This window comes from Equus caballus, chromosome 11 (assembly GCF_041296265.1).
Source record: "Equus caballus isolate H_3958 breed thoroughbred chromosome 11, TB-T2T, whole genome shotgun sequence".
NCBI classification, from domain to species: domain Eukaryota; kingdom Metazoa; phylum Chordata; class Mammalia; order Perissodactyla; family Equidae; genus Equus; species Equus caballus.
In genome coordinates, this window is record NC_091694.1 from 33,726,984 (window position 1) to 33,734,127 (window position 7,144).

At 40.2% G+C, this 7,144-nt stretch overlaps 1 pseudogene; it reads left to right on the forward strand.

Moving 5' to 3' along the window:
• Positions 1–5,495: 5,495 nt before the first annotated feature.
• LOC138916352 (large ribosomal subunit protein P1-like) lies at positions 5,496–5,918 on the forward strand (annotated as a pseudogene).
• The last annotated feature ends 1,226 nt before the right edge of the window (positions 5,919–7,144 follow it).

Sequence of the window (7,144 nt, forward strand, 5' to 3'; positions counted from 1 at the left end):
TGAGGTGCAGAATTGAGACTAGAAATGACACTGAGGAGTGAGCACTTTCAGACAGGCTAGCTGTAGCCACATATCACACGTGTCTAGGGCCTTGGTTGCCAGAAATAATTGCCCTGAATAATTTCTTGGAGTTTATGCCATTCCTGATCCACTTGGCTCTCCTGCCTCTGGAAGCCTTGGCCACCTGGCTTTCTTCCTTGCCGGAGAGATATTAGGAGATGATAGCACAATCTAGGGCTTTATAAGCATGGGGATGGGGTGAGTCACCTCCTGGGGGTGAGGACTGGGCTGCAGTAACAGTTTTAGGAACCTGGTTCCAACCAACTGGACCCACAGGCTCTGGCTTCCCCAGGGGCTTCAGGTAACACAACTCAGAAATGCATGGGAAGGGCCCGCCCTGTGGGCAAGTGGTTAAGTTCATGCGCTCCCCAGCCACGGCCCAGGGTTTCGCCAGTTCGGATCCTGGGCGTGAACATGGCACCACTTGTCAGGCCACGTTGAGGCGGCGCCCCACATGCCACAACTAGAAGGACCCACAACTAAAATATACAACTATGTACCAGGGGGCTTTGGGGAGAAAAAGGAAAAATAAAATCTTAAAAAAAAAAAAAGAAATGCATGGTAGATGAATTGTGGGCCCTTCTTTCTTGTCCTCCAACAGATTGTTCTGAGATCCACAGAGGCTCTCCAGAGATGTCACATGTGACCAAGCAACCAGTTGTGTCTCATTGAGATGTGGCCCTTTCCCGCTTATTCTTCCTTTCCTGGAATTGTACTCACTGCTCCTTCTCCACCTACCCCCACGCACAATAAAAATAAGCTCTGTAAGCTTTGTCTCAGGCTATGTTTTCTAGAGAACCCAGGCTAAGACGTTGAGAAGAGGGAGGAATTGTCACAATTCAGTTTCAGAAAGATTACACTAAACCATAGATATACCTTAGAGTTCAAATCCTTCTCGTATGTGCCTCGTTGCAAAAAAAAAGTATGTTTCTACTTCAAAATAGTTAAAACATTCATATCTAGCAAAAGGCAAATAACCATAAAATGGAAAATTGGCAGGGGGCTGGCCCCGTGGCCGAGTGGTTGAGTTCGCGCGCTCCGCTGCAGGCGGCCCAGTGTTTCGTTGGTTCGAATCCTGGGCGCGGACATGGCACTGCTCATCAGACCACGCTGAGGCGGCGTCCCACATGCCACAACTAGAAGAACCCACAACGAAGAATACACAACTATGTACCGGGGGGCTTTGGGGGAGAAAAAGGAAAAAATTAAAATCTTTAAAAAAAAAAAAAAGGAAAATTGGCATAACTTCAAGTGAAGACCAAAAGACATGGAGATGAGTTATTATAGTCGGAAAAACTCTCGTAAAATTCATTCGTTCATTCATTCAACAAAGAGTGTAAAGGACTAATCTAGGTTCTAGAGTCACAATACTGAACAAGACCTATGGGCCTTTCCCCAAGGAGCTTAAATACTACTGGAGGAGACAAATGATAAACAAATAAGAAATATTTAACATAGTGTCAGATAGTAATAAATGATATGAAGGAAAATAAAGAGGAGGGGATAGATAGAGAATGAGAAATACTCTTTCAGTTAGCATGGTCAGGAAAGGCCTCTCTGGAAGAAAACCTAAGCAGAGACCTGAGTGAATTAAGAGGTATCCATGCGAAGTGTAAGCAATAGCGTCCAGTGATGCACACTCATAGGTTGTCAGATTAGCTTCGAACTGAGAATAAATACATAGAGCAAGGGAGGGAGACAAGATTTTGCCTTTCTTATCTCAAACTCATCTAAGCCTGAACCTCTCCCAATTCCTCTTGGTGGCTGTTGTGTTTTTTAAATTAATCAATTTAGGAGAAGTTGAAGATCCTTACTCCTTCAACGCACGGTTGTTTCTAATCTTATTCTCACCTGAGGTGAGAATTTATTTATGCATTTATTTATGCATCTCATCTCCATGTGACATGGTATATACTTTGAAAGCAAAGTCTATATATTTCAGCATTATGTTCCCTGAAATATCAAGCACCGTGCCTGTCAGAGAGTAAGCCAATAGTTATTTGTTGAATTTAAACTGTTATTACTATATGTACTTTTTGGACAAAATCATCTGACTCCTCGAAATTCCTAAATCTCAAATAAGTGTCAGTTTAGCCTCTTTGAAACTATATTAATGCATGACACTGATTTTTAAAAAACAAAGTATCTGGACTTGCACAAGTTTACCTAACATCTCTGAGCCTCAGTATATAGAAATAGGAATAAGAATTCTTATTCGACAGTACTTGTTGGTGCAGGAATTTAAAAAAGAACATAAATCTTTTAGTATAGAATCAGACACATGGTAGTATTTAATAAATTATTTGTCATTCAATCAAGAAATTAGGAATTTTCAATGTTCATCTAAAACCAGCTTATTTAATCATGTAAAGAATGTTCTAGTTATTTATTAACAGTGTTTGCTATTAGTTATTTCCTATAAGGAAACCATGATATCATCACAAGACTCTTTACTTAACCAGCTTTATTGTGGTATAATTTACATGCAATAAAATTAGTAAATTTTCAGTGTACAATTTGTGACAAATGCATATAGTTGTAACCACCACAACCAACATGTAGAATACTAACATCACTCTAAAAAATTTCCTTACACCCTTTTGCAGCCAATTCCTTCCTTCTACCCTTAGACCTGGCAACCACTGATTTGTTTTTTGCAAAACATACTTTCATTTATTAAGCAAATATTTATGGGGGCCTTCTATTTGGAAATTCTTGAGCTAGATACTTCATAGAATACAAAGATAAGTAAGACACAGTTTGTGTCCTTAAGTAGCGTAAAATCTAGCCTAGTTTTATGTAATTTTGAGGTTATTCTGTCTACAAATAACATGGGACTGAATTTCAATATGAATTATGTCTACTAAAGAGGAATAGGAAGAAAAAATATTGCAAATGATTCCCTAACTTTTAGAACACTGAACAAAATCATGTCTCTTCATGAATGCCACTAATTATGATTTCTTTAAAAAGGCACAAATTTATGATTGCATGATGTTCCAGATAATTATTAAAAAATAAACTATTTTTAAAATTAAGTAACAAACAGATAGAAAAAAATGCAGAAATCATAAATGTACAGTTTGATCTTTCCAGGTTATTTAATGTCAACCTAGACCAGCTCTCTGACCAATATCGTAAAAAGACAACATCCTAAAGCCTTTTGGTTTAGACACAATAGTTACATCATTGAGAGAAAGAAAGAGATAAGAGAATAATGTTCTGTGAAGGCTCACAGAGAATTGTGGGGATAAGAGTGAGAAAATGGATGGCACATTAAAATTCATGAGGGAATGCCGTTTAAGTTCCATGAATAACAAAGCGATTATTATGCAGGATCAGGTTTTTCTTTCATCATTACAGAAAGACACAAAATCATTATCGTGATCTGCCATGTGTTTTTCCTTTGTTATTAGACACTGGGACAGGCTTATTAAATGTTCTCTGTTGCCCAGGGGAATGGTCACAGTGGTTGAGTAATGGTAGTCGAGATGCACGTGGCTTTCTATGGTCCTCATTGTAAATGCATTTAGATCAGAAGAAGGAACAAATTAAAAAGAAGGGCAGAATGGCTGGGTGGGCATTTTCTTGTGGTTGCAAAGAACTGAGTCTATTCTTAAACTTACTGCCCCTTACTTCATGCTTTATACCTGCCAGCTCCAGAATAGACAAAGCTGGTATTTGCATTTGGAGCCTCCTTGCTCAATACAGCGGGGACTACAGTTAATTTCAAAAGGGGTAATACATGCGATTTGAGGAAGCATATTGACATCAGGAGAAAAAACAACCTGGAAAAATAATCCTATAGAAATTTGTATGATGGGGTCAAAAACTTACTGACACTATAATTCCAATATGCAAAGAGAATATTGCTCTTCATTTTCTTTAATAGACCAAATTTTCCTTGCAACCCTCCATAGTGGGAGGAAAAAAACTCCCAAACCTTAAGCTTGTCAATTCAAGGTAACAACCTGTTTCAGTTTAAATAAATACTCGCTTTTGAAAAATACATTTTATTTTGGGTATGTGCAAAATCTTTCACATTTCTTTCACCTTAACCTTGCTTTTTTTCAAAATGGTATCTGGCTGTATAGAAGGATTTGTGATCTCATGGTGGCAAGGAGACAAGGGGCCTCAGATCCCTATGGAGTCTCAGGATGCAAATTTGTCCCTGTGGCAGAATGGCATCTCTATGAACTGGTGGTCACTGAGGGCCAGTTTGAGATGTGCCAGGTCTTACCTGGCCTTTGGGTAGTGTGCTGGTATCATCACTGGGTCTGTGGTGTAGGCCATTTGCTTGACACACTGCAGCCTCTTAGTTTCCACTAGACTCTTTCCCATTTCTGTGCTCCCTCACCAGGATCCCCTGCAGGCAGCATTGGAGCCAGGACCACTGCTTCAGGCTAACCAATCCACCCACTTCTCTCTGTCACTGCTGAAAAATCACTGTATTAGATGTTGCACCAAGTCAAACAGCAGTAGGCACGAACCCTTTAACTTCTAGCTTTCTCCTCATGCTATCTAACATAGCTTCCTTCTCTAGAAAGTTGTCCTGGAGAAGAGCACTCAAGACACAGGAGCCTAACTCCTCTTTTCCCTTTCTGGGCCAGCTGTCACCCTCCACTCCCTCTTTCTCTCTGAACAGGTTTTCTCTATATCCTCTTGCTTCACTAGAAGAGGTGGGCACTGTATGGCTCCATCCACTTAATCACAGAGAGGGCATCTTCTCTGTACTGTGAAAGAGACCATCAGGAGTGGATCCTGATAGGGTAAGTTGTCTTCCCCTGAAAGACAACTGGGAACTGGGATTTACAAAATATTTATTTTCCTCAAATAGTTTCTTTTTGAGGGAGCATGGTAAATTCTCCCTAATTATATACACCATAGTGTTAAAAAATTATAACCATCAAGGAGAGAAAAATGAAATTTGTAATTTCATATTTTAAGTTGCTCATTATTTAGGCCTTTAATGAAAATAGAATTTCAAAAATGACTTTCAAAAATTGAGGTGGGTTATGTTGAGGAGGAGTGCATTCCAATTTTTTTCTTTTTTTGCTGAGAAAGATAGCCCTGAGCTAACATCTGTTGCCAATCTTCCTCTTTTTTTTGGCTTGAGGAAGATTAGCTCTGAGCTAACATCTGTGCCAATCTTCCTCTACTTTGTATGTGAGTTGCCACCACAGCATGGCTGACGAGTGGTGTAGGCCTATGCCCGGGACCTGAACTGGTGAACCCCCGCTGCCAAAGCAGAGCACGCTGAACTTAACCATTAGGCCATGGGGCCTGCCCCACATTCTAATTTTTATTTGGAAAACTTTAATCTCACTTCTTTTTTACTTGGCCCCCTCCTTTCTTCTCTGTCTTCTCCTGCATCAAAGATTCATCTAATTCTCCTCAGTTGCTGCTAAGGTGCTTGGTCCTTCTTAGGTAGCTAAAGCCATGTCAAGGTGAGGCCCTCACTTCATCCGCCAACTAGCACTGTGCCAACAGCGCCACCCAGCCCTCACCTACACCATGGCCTCAGTTTTGGAGCTCGCCTCCATCTACTCAGCTCTCATCCTGCACTATGACAAGGTGACGGTCACAGAGGATAAGATCAATGCCCTCATTAAAGCAGCCGGTGTAAATGTTGAACCTTTCTGGCCAGGCTAGTTTGCAAAGGCCCTGGCCAACGTCAGCATCGGGAGCCTCATTGGCAACATGGGGCTGGTGGACCTGCCCCAGCTGCAAGCACTGCGCCAGGAGGAGGTCCTGCCCGCTCCACCACTGCTGCCCCTGCTGAGGAGAAGAAAGTGGAAGCAAAGAAAGAAGAATCTAAGGAGTCTGATGAGGACATGGGCTTTGGTCTTTTTGACTAAACCTCTTGTAACATGTTCAATAAAAAGCTGAATTCTTAAAAAAAATTAAATAAAAATTTAAAAAAAAGATTCATCTAATTCTTCCGATGACAAAAGACCCACATTGCCTTGAGTCTGTGGATAGTTGGAAAAACAAAGACGTAGAAGCACCAAAGCTCCCACAGGAAGTGTGTACCTTTCATATGCTTCTAATTCATCCTTTTCTTGAAAAAATACTGAACCTTGGTGAAGGCAGTGTTTTGGATGCATCATAATATGTACAGAAGTACAGTCTTGGATCTCAAGGATCTTCTACCTTCAACCTCTCTGTGGTGGTTAGAGGGTCGTAGAGATAACCAGGAAGACACGTGGTGTGGACACTGCCTTTCCTATAAGCTGTGTTTAGAATCGATATGGAAAAGACAATTTTGCAGTCTCCTTCAACGTCCTCATACGCAGTGAGAAGATGTTTATAAATACTTAATTATTTATTTGCACAAATAGGCCTATTTATTGAGTTTTTCTGTGAGATAATGTTTTGGGAGCTTTTAATGTAGAGTCAATATTGCAGATATACAGAAGACTATAGAAAATAACATGAGAAACGTCTATGTATCCAATAGCAAATCTTAACATGTTACCACGTCTGTCTCAGATTTAAAAAGAAATAAGGGGGCCAGCCCTGTGGCTGAGTGGTTAAGTTGGTGTGCTCCGCTTCAGTGGCCCAGGGTTTCAACAGTTTGAGTCCTGGGCACAGACATGGCACCGCTCATCAAGCCATGCTCAGGTGGCGTCCCACCTGCCACAACTAGAAGGACCCACAACTAAAAATACACAACTATGTACTGGGGGGCTTTGGGAGAAAAAATAAAAATAAAAAATCTTAAAAAAGAAATAAAAATTATAAATAAAGTTGAAGCAACCCTCCCTCATTGCCTTCCCTACTTACCACAGGGAACCAGTATCCAGAAGTTAGTATGTATCCTATGTTTCTATAATTTTACTACATAGGTGTGTGTCCATAAGCAATGTTATTATTTTATGTGTTTAAATTTTTATTTAAATGGTATCATGCTGTAAGTATACTTTTGTAACTAACATAACAGAGTTTATTTCTACTATCTGGTGTTTTCTATTTACCATGATTTTTCTTTACTTCCTTTCCTATACTTTCCTGCCTTCTATTGAGTTATTTTTCCCCCACCTCTACTGGCTTGGACATTACACATTAAAAAAATTAACCTTTA